The 12,472-nt window shown below is 47.0% G+C and overlaps 1 protein-coding gene across 1 annotated transcript in view; it reads right to left on the bottom strand.

Annotated features, from left to right (window-relative positions):
- Window positions 1–12,472, bottom strand: part of SYN3 (synapsin III) — a 1,181,147-nt gene that overhangs the window by 952,508 nt on the left and 216,167 nt on the right. The window lies entirely within an intron of this gene.

Genomic DNA, 12,472 nt, shown 5'->3' with positions numbered 1-12,472 from the left:
GGAATGGGGCAGATTGTTTTGAATTTAGTGAGGCAGATTGTTTTGGATTGATGTGGGCTACATCGTTTTGGATTCGAGTGGGGAGGATTGTGGTGGATGGGATTGGAGAGGGGTGGGGTGGATTGGGAGTGAGTGGGGTGGATTGGGGTGAGGTGGATGCTATTGGAGTAGGGTAGTTATGATTTGGGTTGGATTACGGTGGAATGGATTGGTGCAAAGTGGACTGGGGTGAATTGGAGTGGGGAGTTTTGGGATGGAGTGGGTGGATTGGACTGGAGTGGGGTGGATTGGATTGGAGTGGAGTGGGGCAGGTTGGAATGGGGTGGAATGGAGTGAGGCAGCTTGCTTTGAATTAGTGTGGGGCAGATTGGAGTGGGGCAGATTTTTGATTGGAGTGAGATGTATTGGAGTAGGGTCGATTATTTAGGATTGGAGTGGGTGGAATGCAGTGGGGCTGATTATTTTGGATTGGAGTGGGGAAGATTTGAGTGGGGCGGATTAGAGTGTGGCAGAGTGTTTTGGATTGGAGTGGGTTGGATCGGAGTGGAGTGGGGTAGATTGCTTTGGATTGGAGTGGGGCAGATTGGAGTGAGGCAGATTGTTTTAGATTGGAGTGTGACAGATTGGAGTGGGCAGATTAAAGTTGGGCAGACTGGAATGGGGCAGATTGTTTTGGATTGGAATGGGTCAGATTGTTTTGGATTAGAGTGCAGCAGATTGGAACAGGCAAATTGTTTTGGATGGAGTGGGATAGTTGTTTTGGTTTGGAGTGGGGCAGAATGTTTTGAATTGGAGTGGGGCAGATTGTTCTGGATTGGAGTGGGACAGATTGTTTTGGTTTGGAGTGGGGCAGAGTTTTTTGGATTGGAGTGGAGCAGATTGGAATGGGGTGCGTTGGGAAGTTTGGAGAGTGGTGGACTGGACTGAGTAGGGTGTTTTGGTGTGGGGTGAGGTGAGGGGGCTTGGCGTGGATTGGAGTGGTGCAATTTAGAGTGGGGAGAATTGGGGTGTACTGCACAAATATGTGTTAAAGCATAATTTCTGAAATTACAGATAAGAAAGGAACAATGTCGCTTTGCCATTAAATAATCCTCTTCTTTTGAGAACAGTGCCGACGAGCATAAACAAAAAAAACATAAGTGCAAAGCGAGAAAAGAAGACTTAGAAAATTAAAAGTAAGTTAACTATAGAAAATTAAACTTTGCAATTTTGTTTGTTCTTCTTAGCATGTTTTTGCCAGTCACACGCCTTCTGTTTGCAGGGCACTGGAAGTTAAAAAGAACAAAATAGTACCCCAATCACGTCGGGAGCAGAGGACGGGCGCTGATTAATTTGAATCAATTTGTGCTTGGACCCTGCTCCAGAGAGAGGGACTAAAATGATATAAGGCCTGCAGTGACGAAGTACGAGGCTGTAAAGAAGAATGCCACATAAGCTAGCAAATGGGTACACAACAGGCGGGTTCTAAGCCCTTTTTTGATACAAGTGTCTCACAAGCGAGACGCATGTGCTAGCGCATGCTCTCACAGGCTCGACCCTAAAAAAGCAGTTGAGAGGAATGAATATGAAGTGGTCCATCAGATCTCAAAGGCTACAGGTTATAGTTTAATACAAATTTTAAATACTGATATAATGAATTGAAACCATGAGTTACTTGTATTTGATTATATGTAGAGACTGCAGAATGAATTACGTGCACTTTCTAATCGGTTTAATCCTGTAACAGTTACTATGGTTGTTTTACCAAATTGTTTTTATGGTCTTGAAATTGCTGATTTGTATTTATGCTTTTAAAATATGTTTTTATTGAAATAAAGCACTTTGAACTGAACTGAACTAAAGTGAATACTTGCAGAGGTTTGCCACCTAGTGGAGAGTATGGGAGATGGACGCATCACTGTAGGTCAGCTTTGCAAGGGATGTCAGGAGTGGAAGGGACTGCAGGGGCCATAAGGCAGAGAGGTGCATCATACTATAGACCAGTTCAACTGAAGTCCAGGTGGGAGAGGGCTCATGCAGGCACAGCTGGGACATATACACCAGTAGCGGCCCGTGGAGTGAGTTCCCTTGGGCGGCGAGGCTGGGCTGGGCTGGGGAGGAGCAGGGTGGGGAGTTGTAAACACCGGAATATGGATGAACGGAGGTAAGTATCAATTCAATACATAAAACGAATTAACCCCCACATTGCCCCTCCCCCTCCTGCCTCACCGTCCCACGAAACTCCCTCCACGTGGCCGCTACTGATCTACATCAGACATTAGAACAGCATTCCGAGGAAGACCAGATGAGGAAAGGGAGCTGGTCAGTGAGTAGGAGGAGTGATGCATTAATGTATGGTAAACATCATACCAAAGGACAACTGTGAGTGAAGGACTGTGCAGGAGTCACAAGAACAGCCACAAAAAGATTCAATCCAATATTAACACGGCTACCCTTTGTGAGATGGAGAAACTGTGCTTCAATCCTTACACTAACGATGCGAAATACAGACGATGTAAGATCAAGGCAGCTCCAGAAGAGGGGGAATCTATTTATAAACCTATCACACACAAGAGACAAGTGGTGACAATAGGCCTGTAGAGGCAGCACAAAAACAGGTGCTTCAGTCTACAAATCCATAACACAAAAGTGGCATGGTGTGAGGGAGTGATGGTGGAAGGAGCACAGGGGTAGATGGATTCATCTCTATATCAAAACATGCACGAGAAGAAGGGTGACAAGTGCATCCATTCACACACCGCCTACAAAAGGCAAGAAGATGTGAGAGGGAGACGGTGGCGACAGTGCCGACAAATGCATCAATCCACACACCAACAAAACATGAGATGATGTGAGAGGGAGAGTGCTGCAACAGTGCAGACAAGTGCATCAATCCAGACACCAACCAAAGGTGAGAAGATGTGAGCGAGAGACTGCGGAGACAGTGCAGAGTCAAGTGCATCACTCCACACACCAACAACAAAAGGTGGGAAGATGTGAGAGGGTGACTGCAGTGACAGTGCAGACAAGTGCATCACTCCACACGCCAACAACAAAAGGTGAGAAGATGTGAGCGAAAGACTGCAGAGATAGTGCAGAGTCAATTGCATCAATCCTGGTGTAGCTGGAACGATTTTCAGAGTAGGGGTGCTGCTATCAATGTTGCATCAAAGAAGTCATAGTGACTGTGAAACATCCAAGTGTTTCACACAGAACAAGTACAGAAAGTAGCCATGTGCATTAAGCAGGAGAGTGGTAAAGGTGTGGTATGCAGCAAATAGTGCATTTTGGAGAAATGCAAGAGTGAAAAGGTGTGGGGAAAGGATTGTTGTGGCAGCAAAGAGACAAATATAATACTAAAACATGGTTTCATTTACAAACAGCACATTTCCCATCAAAATGGCAATACAAATCACACTGACATGCAGTTTTAGTGATAAAACCCCATAGCACACAAACGCTTATATGTGGAAGTCGGGTTTCAGCAAATATTTATCATTTGCACATCACCAAGTAAAGTGTGTTGATTTGTTTTTGTCCGATTAAAATCTTTGTTGCTATCACACTTCAGAATTACAAAAAAGTGCTTCATTTGTGCTTTCCTAACTTCTGGTATATTTTGAAATATTTGCACAGTTTAATTCCAGGTATTTACATTTTGTTGTGGTTTAGAAAAAAACTGACACCTACAGCTTTTCTCTTCACAATTCCCGTGCCCCAAGATTATCAGATAGTTCACTTTCCAAAATGATCTAACTTTGGAGTCGGAGTCAGAAAAAGAAAAGTAAACACCAATCTCCATGTTAAAAGAATAAGCCACAATCAGTCAGAAGTCATCACCTGACATTTGACCTCTGTCTTTGAACGCACATCAAATGTGACAGGATGAAAACTACATTTATAGGCATCTTTATTGCTCATTTACCTTCTGAGCTCCAGCATAGATATTTGGGAGTGCTGAAGCAACTTTGTACCCCTGCTTCCAGTGCCTATGTTGCATTTGTGAACAAACCAAAATCATGACTGGATCGCGGAGGAGCAGGCCAAACCCTGGAACCATTGAACACTGAAAGGAATGACAACCAGATCCTCAAGTCCTGCTTTTGGTCTGCTGACAGGCGAGCCCTATGGTGTTTTTCTCCTAGGCCTGACATAGCCTGGTCTATAGAATGTGAGAAAGGACGGCCCATCTGTATTATACATAAGGCAAAATTGAGCGGACCCACAAGTACTTGTAATTGATGTAAGGTGACCTTCCAAGCCCTCAGACAATATTCAAGTGATGCTCTGAAAGCCTGAACCTTCTCTGTTGGTAGTCTACATTCCCTCTTTAGGGAATCGATCTCAATATCCAAGAAAGTCAATGTCGATGCTGACCCAGCAGTTTTCTATGAGCAAGCGGCACTCCGAACTCTGACATCAAACCCTCAAATGTTGCCAGGGACTTGGCACAGTGGTCGGAATCAGCCGGTCCCAAGAACAGGAAGTCATCCAAATAGTGAATGACATATGTGGACCCAGATACCTGGGTGAAGGTCCATTTAAGGAATGTGCTGAATTGTTCGAAATAGGCACGCGAGACCGAGCAGGACCTTCATCCCCCTTGAACATCCTTAATGACTGGACCCCAATCTCCACCGAGGACACCATCCGCCTGATGAACTCCATCCACTCAGGATCCCCAACTGACCCATACCCTCACCACATCTTCAACAAAGCAGACTCCATCATAGCACCATACCTCCGAGATGTCATCAACCACTCCCTTAACGCCGCCACCTTCCCGGAAAGCTGGAAACACGCAGAACTCAGCGCCCTTCTGAAAAAACCCACAGCTGACCCCACCGAACTCAAAAACTACTGCCCCATCTCGCTTCTTCCATTCCCGGCCAAAGTCATTGAGAAAGCTGTCAACATCCAACTCGCCTCCTTCCTCGAAACCAACAAATCCCTCGACCCCTCACAGTCCGGCTTCCGAGCCAAACACAGCACTGAGACCGCACTTATCGCAGCAACAGACGACATTCGAACCTTACTGGACAATGGAGACACAGTCGCCCTCATCCTCCTCGACCTCTCCGCTGCCTTCGACACAGTCTGCCGTAGCACCCTTCTACAACGCCTCAGAAACGTAGGAATCCAAGGAAAAGCACTGGACCTCGTTCCTCACCGGAAGAACCCAGAGAGTCCGCCTCCCACCATTCAAGTCAGAGGCCTCTGAAGTCATCTGCGGCATGCCACAAGGATCGTCACTCAGCCCCACCCTCTTCAACGTATACATGAGCCCCCTTGCGGCCATCGCTCGCCAACACAATCTCAACATCATCTCCTACGCGGATGACACTCAACTGATCCTATCACTCACCAAAGACCCTAACACCGCCAAAACCAACTTACACGAAGGAATGAAAGAAGTAGCCGAGTGGATGAAGCACAGCCGTCTGAAACTGAACTCAGACAAAACAGAAGTCCTCATCCTAGGCACCTCCCCCTCTGCCTGGGATGACTCTTGGTGGCCAGAAGCCCTTGGAAAAGCACCCATCCCGATGGACCACGCACGGAACCTGGGCGTCATCTTGGACTCCTCACTCTCGATGACCAGACAAGTCAACGCCGTCTCATCATCTTGCTTCAACATTCTTCGCATGCTCAAAAAAACATTTCGCTGGATCCCCACCGAAACTAGAAAAACGATCACCCACGCACTGGTTACGAGCCGCCTGGACTACGGAAACACACTATACGCCGGTACCACCGCAAAACTCCAGAAAAAACTCCAACGCATCCAGAACGCTTCAGCCAGGCTCATACTAGACATCCCGCGTAAAGAACACATCTCTGGTCACCTGAAAAACCTCCACTGGCTCCCCGTAAATAAGAGGATTACCTTCTGCCTCCTAACCCACGCTCACAAAGCACTCTACGAACTTGGACCCGAATGCCTCAACACACGACTGTCATTCTACACCCCCTCCCGCCAGCTACGATCCTCCAACCAAGCCCTTGCCACTGTACCTCGCATCAACAAAACCACCATGGGAGGTAGATCCTTCTCCTACCTGGCAGCTAAAACCTGGAACTCACTTCCCACTCACCTTCGCCTTACTCAAAACCACCTAGCATTCAGAAAACAACTTAAAACTTGGATATTCGACAAGTAATTCCCCACCCCTTCTCTAGCGCCTTGAGACCCTATGGGTAATAGCGCGCTATACAAATCTCTTGACTTGACATCTAGGTGGACTGGCAGCAGACGAAATGCAGACTCTACATCTGCCTTCGCTAACTGTGCCCCTGGACCTAGCTGCCTTAAGAGTAAGAGTGGGCATAGCAGGCGTAGTACCTCTACGCGTATACCCACGCAGTTAAAAAAAAACTTTGTGGAAATGCACTCTGTTACGCTACCTCCCTCCTCCAAAAGTCCTTTAAACATTATTTAAAACAGCACTTACTTGTTGTTTGCCACCTCCCCTGCCTTCGCGCTCCCCATCCTGCTCCTTGCGTCTTTAATGAAAGAAAAAAACTACATTGTAAGTTTGACGTACAACTTAGTTTTTTCCTATGATTGAAGAAACGCTAGGAGCAGGACGGGGAGTGCTAAGGCAGGGGAGGCATCAAACAACAGGTAAGTGCCTTTTAAATCATTTTTAAAGGACTTTGGCAGGTGGTAGGGAGCAGCTAACTCCGCTCCGCCATGGAGGGGTAGTTTTTGCCTACTCCGTGTTCGGCATGGAGTTTGGAGTAGGCAAATCTCTGCAAACTCGGTTGGCGGAGCGGAGTTACACACCCAGGGTTACTTAAGAGCTCAAGGGCACCATCGAGAGAAGCATACTTGAATGTAGTCAAGGCAGGGTTTATGGCATCATTAACAGAAGCCCCTTTGGGTGCTGAAAGATTGTGAATAAATCTAAATTCCCCTGGGTCTTTTTTGGGAACCAAGCCGAGAGGGGAGAAAACAAAATCCGCAAATGGGGACTTATCAAATGGCCTAGCCACCCTTCCCAACTTTAACTCCTTGTCAATTTTCATTTTGCCACTCCCAGTCCTTATATTAATGACTGCTGATTCTTGCAAACCCTAGGACCCTGAAGACCTATTGCGGGAATCCTAAAACCAAATCGAAAACCACAATACAATTGATACGCCTGCTCCTGATGTGGATACTTATCTAACCAAGGATTCATAGTCAATAGGGAAACCGGAGAGGGATTGTTGAAAATCGGGGACATACCTCGTTAATTTTTGTCCACCTTTTTCTTTGGACTTCTTAAAACATTTAAACTCTGGGTGCCCTGTTGTCGCACAAAAGGAGCAATTATGTTTGAATTTGCTAGAGCATGCTTTCCTACTCTGATCGATTGGGCACTCGCGGTTCGTTTAGGGATGGACTGCTTGGCCAGCCTCGGCTGTTGTTTCAAGCAAGGAGCTTCCACCCTGCATGGACGGTCTGACTCGAGGGCCTGCCGCCGCCTGGCGGGAGGCCCTTCACCTTACCCAGCAGAGCGAAGGCTGAGCGACCCCGGCAACTTGTGTCCCCCAGTGGTCTGACCCGAGTGGAAGGGGTTGGGTGGCGCCAGGCCCTTGGATGCTGCTGCCCAGCTCGGGGAACTCAGCAGAAATAACACTTGCACTATCAGAGCACTGAAGGATCGCATTGGGGAGCCCATGAGGGCAGTGAAACAGGCTGACGTCAGATATCCAGAAGCGACACACATCGCTGAACGTCCCACACAGGACAGCCACAGAGCCATCTACGGGTTTGATACTGTACCTAGAGATGCCAGGGGAGGCAATAGAGAGCGGACACCCAGGAGGAGGGAGGCCACTTGGATCATGCGCCTCAAATGTGTGGATCTGGGTCTTGCAAAGTCCAGATTTTGAACTCTAGTGACACTTCCCTCACTTCAAATGTTTTTCCCAGTTTTTATGGGAAATACCAAAAGTTTGCTAGAAAAAGGTTTGCTGCTTTTCACACCCCTTCTGAGCACCCTCTCTTACTCCCTCCCACCTCCCTGGCTATCACATCTTAAATTAACCCTCACTCTGGAGAAGTTTCCCAGCTCTCTTCTCTTGAGTACTCTCTCTTCAAGGCATTGGGAGATGATTACCAAGTGATCAAGCACAGACACATATGTGGCACGGCACACCTCTCTCGTTCCCCGAGATGGCAGCTTTGCCTCACAATTGAAATGGTGTTCACATGCACTTGTCCCCGTGTGTTTCATACAAAGGCACATGGTGTAAAACAGCTTTTCATTGTACAGTGGGGACAAAGAGATAAAGACAGGCTTTCAAAGCCGGCGCAGCAGGTGGGCACGTGTGCTCCTCTGCACTTATGCTCCTTCTCTCTCTAAGCGAGAGGGAGCGCGAGGCACAGTCTGTGCTTTTTAAACAGACGCCGAAGGTGCTGTTCTTGTTTGATTCATCGGAGCCTGGCAGTGCTTCCATTATCCCAGAAACACTCGTGAATATGCTAAATTACCTCATTTCATTGGCTTCGTTTTTTCTCGACAGTAAACCAGTTTCAGTTTCATTCTTTTTCACTGTTAAATATGTTTTTTTGTATGCACTTTCCGTGTGTGAAGTGATTTTATGGCCGACTGTGGGTGGCACTCTTTTGTTGACTGGGGTGGACTGTGCAGTGCCCGCGGTGACGCGCACTACAATTACATCAGGGTCATCGGTAACACAGTCCTGGCAGGAGGAACAATAAAAGCGCATCTCACAAATTTGCAAACCTTTAGCAGCAATCAGATCATAAGATCCATGTGCAAAGTTCGTGGTAGATCCAAGATGCTTAAGGAACTGTGACATCATAAGGAAGTTGCAAGCTGGCACCAGCGCAATGATATGATGATTTCATGTGAAGTCCGAGCACTGTGCCCTACTGTGTATTAATGTTACTTTCCTCCTGAGTTTGTCTCCGCTATGTAGGGGAGGGTTCCTTTCATCCTGACATCAGAGGGCTGTGTGTGCACTAACTGAGCATTGTTATCTCAAAGTTTGTCATGACGTTCTGTGGTTATACTGAATAAGCAGCTACCTATATCATTATCAAATGAAATCTTTTAATTGATGTCATAACTACACTTTCACAATTGCATTATTAAACTTCTTGCTTTCTCACATTTGCTTGAAATTTGCCCACTCTTTTTTCATTTTTTTCTCGGGGGAGAACCCCCCCCCCCCCACTCCCTTATGATGGTCGTATTCACTTGCTACTTGCACTCATCTCGAACTTTTACACCCACCACTTTTAAATTTCACCGGATGCCACTGATTGCAACAAGACCAAAGCACACCATCGGATCTCAGACACTTTGCTGAACTCTTACAAAGGCAGGGCACAAGTCCTAAAAAAATAAGTGGGAGGATGCTGACGTCACAACAGGAAGTGACGTAACGAAAGGTGGCTTGCACCATCAGACTCATTGCCTCCCCTCACGCACCCCTCAGATGCAATTGCATCAGAGAAGCCAGCACGTGACCAGCGTACTGACTGAGCTGAGATCTCGCCCCAGAGAGGCCTAAGAGTGAATGTGTGGCTCCATTTGCTCCAGTAATCGAGCTCCTGGTAAAATAAGTGGGGGGACGCCGTCCACCTGCGTGGTACCCCGACTCGAGCCCGGTGCAAAGGGCACACCCTGCAGCCAGCCACCTGCCCAGTAAGAGCTGCAGCAGCTACAAAACATGGCAATGGCACTAGCAGAATACTAGTGGCAGTTGTGTGATATACAAATACTAAAGAGCTGAATGCAACAGTTGCACAAATACACCTAGAGACACTCATACATACCCGAGTGCAGATGTTTGAGCAAATGAACATTTACTTAACCAGAGCTAAACATTCTCTCAATAGCTCACCAGTAGCAGTGCTAAATTTGAGCCAAAGTTTTCCAGTGCCCGGCACCGGCAGTTAATCATCAACACCAGCGCCTGTGACAGGTTGCCACAAGGTGGCAATGCCTGGCTAATTTAGAGATGAACACGACAGCGGGTGTTATTAATCCAATATATATTAAAAATAACTATTACATGCCGCCCAAGCTACTCCTATAGCTTTAGGGGCCGAATTAGTCAGAATTGTCACACTTGTAGGAGTGTGATGGTTAGTAGTTGTGCTGTTAACTATAATTGGCAGCATGGCAGGAGAAAAGTGGTGCACAAGCATCAGCGGTCTCCTGATGATAGCACTGACAATTATTTTTTTTTACAAATTAAGCACTGAAGATGCTACCACCCCCCCCCCCCCCAGCCTTTGATCTCAGTGCTTGAAATGGAAAAATTGAACTGCAGTTACTCTGTAACTCTGTACCAGAGTAACTGCTTGTTACTGAGAAGCGCCGGTACTCTCCAATTAAAAGTATTACGTTTTTCTTGAGAAGTGCAGGTACTCTCCCTCTCAAAATAAAAAGTACTGGTACTCAGTACTGCACAGTACCGGCCCATTAAAAGCACTGGATCTACTACAAAAAGCCACATTGTTAATTTTACACCCATCTGTGTCAACCTGCATTTCTCTGCTTTGATTCTGAATTACTTTTATCAACATCCTCAGTATAACCAGTGGCGGCCGCCACTAACAAAGGGTGGTGAGGTGGGTTGGGGGAGCGGAAGGGGGGTGGACGGGCTAATGATAATCATTTTTAAAACGTAACTGACACCGCCGGCTGGCCGCCTATCGAGTCGCGTCGCTCTTGCTGGCATCTTGGTCCCAGCAGCCCTTGGACAGACTCCCATCCTATCCCCGTGCTGCAGAGTAGGACGGGATTGGCCTGAGCGGGCACGAATGACGCGCCGTTCAGGGCACGGAATCTTTGGGGTTTCTCCAGCCCGGCTGCTGAATGCAGCCAGGCTGGAGGAACCTACATGCAGCATGTGTTTTTGGTCAGCCTGAGACGGCCGGCCAAACACACATGAGCACTTATGTTATGTTATGTCATGCTAGGTACTCTTAGCGCTCGAATCACCCTGGGGCATCTCGGCGCAAGGGAGTGGAGTGGACGTAGCACTCCTCCTCCCCCTTCCCATGGACACCCCTCCATGTACAAGCTGGCTCAGAGCCGGCAAACGAAAAATAAAACAATGCTAGGGCATCGTTTTATTTTCTGTCTGCTGGCTCTGCGCCAGGCAGTGGGGCGACGCTCCTCCGCCATTGCAGAGGAGCCGCCACTGAGTATAATGCACTGTTACCCAGTCTTGGGTTTAGCACCACTATAGCAGCTGCTAAAATAAATAAACACCGGCATGAATAAATAGTTACACAAATGTGAATATATGCAAACATGCATACATATTCATGCAGGCAAACAGATACAAAAGGGGCAGTGTGTACACGCACATTCCCATAAAATTGCACACATGTGTTGCAAACAAGAACATATCCACTCAGTTTATGGGTTTGCTATAGAACATTAGATTAGATTTTGGGATTTTACACTCATGAAAATTTGGCCTATTCAAACTCCTTTGTTCCCAACCGTTGATTTCTTCCGTGCTCGTGGTCGTTCCCATACAGTGTAGTACACATCGTGTGCCAGTAGGTGGCAGCGCAACATAGCCCTTTCCATATTACAATTGTTTATTTCTATAACTGTTATAAAATGCTGTCCTAAAATCATGTCCTACATGAGATGCTGACGGATGGCCTCAGTTACTAGTCCCACGGTACTGGGGCGCGATCAGTTGTGCGCAGGTGCAGAATGAGTGTGGATACCGTAGTATACAAAAACAGCTCACAATTCACTCGTATCGAGTTATTCAGTGCCCCTACCGTGTAGAGGTAGGCGAGACAACAAATTACCAGGGAGAGCCGAGCTAGCGGGTCGGGCTCGGTTGGATGTTGGAGCCCGTGCACGAGGTAAGCCCTGAAAATATGTTGCTATGTAAATCATAAAACAGACATCACGTAAAATATGACAAAATCTCTTCAAAATTCAAAAACGTGTATTCCTTTATCTTGTGGAAGCTTTGACATTAGCAGGGCACATTATTGCACTGTATTGAAAAGTTCTTATTAAAAGTGATAATTTTGTTAAACTGGAAGTCTAAACGCACACATTCATATGTGATAATGAAGAAAAAAGAATGTTTGTGAACTAGAATATGTGCCCAAGATCACACAATTTAAATGGTGAAGCTTAAATGATGAAGCCGCAATTTATCTAGGCTTTCTGGTGCATCAGCAAAATTTAGGATATCACCCCTCATGATAGGAGTGATACCCCAATTTGGTCCAAGGATTCTTGTTTCCGGTCTAGTGAGGACCTGGCTTGGTAGTTCAGGTTGGACTGGCCCCATGGGGAGCAGGACAAGACTGGCATCGGCCAAATTCGGGGTATCACCCCTCATCAGCGGGGTGATACCCCAAATTTGGTCCAAGGATGCTTGTTTCTGGTCCAGTGAGGACCTGGCTTGGCAGTTCAGGTTGGACTCGCCCATGGGGAGCAGGGACTAGACTGGTTTGCCTATGGCTGGGTCCAAACTGGGGTGG

Source organism: Lissotriton vulgaris, chromosome 1_2, assembly GCF_964263255.1.
Source record: "Lissotriton vulgaris chromosome 1_2, aLisVul1.2, whole genome shotgun sequence".
NCBI classification, from domain to species: Eukaryota; Metazoa; Chordata; class Amphibia; order Caudata; family Salamandridae; genus Lissotriton; species Lissotriton vulgaris.
The sequence above is the reverse complement of the archived record's forward strand: the minus strand, read 5'-3'. Positions and strand labels throughout refer to the sequence as shown.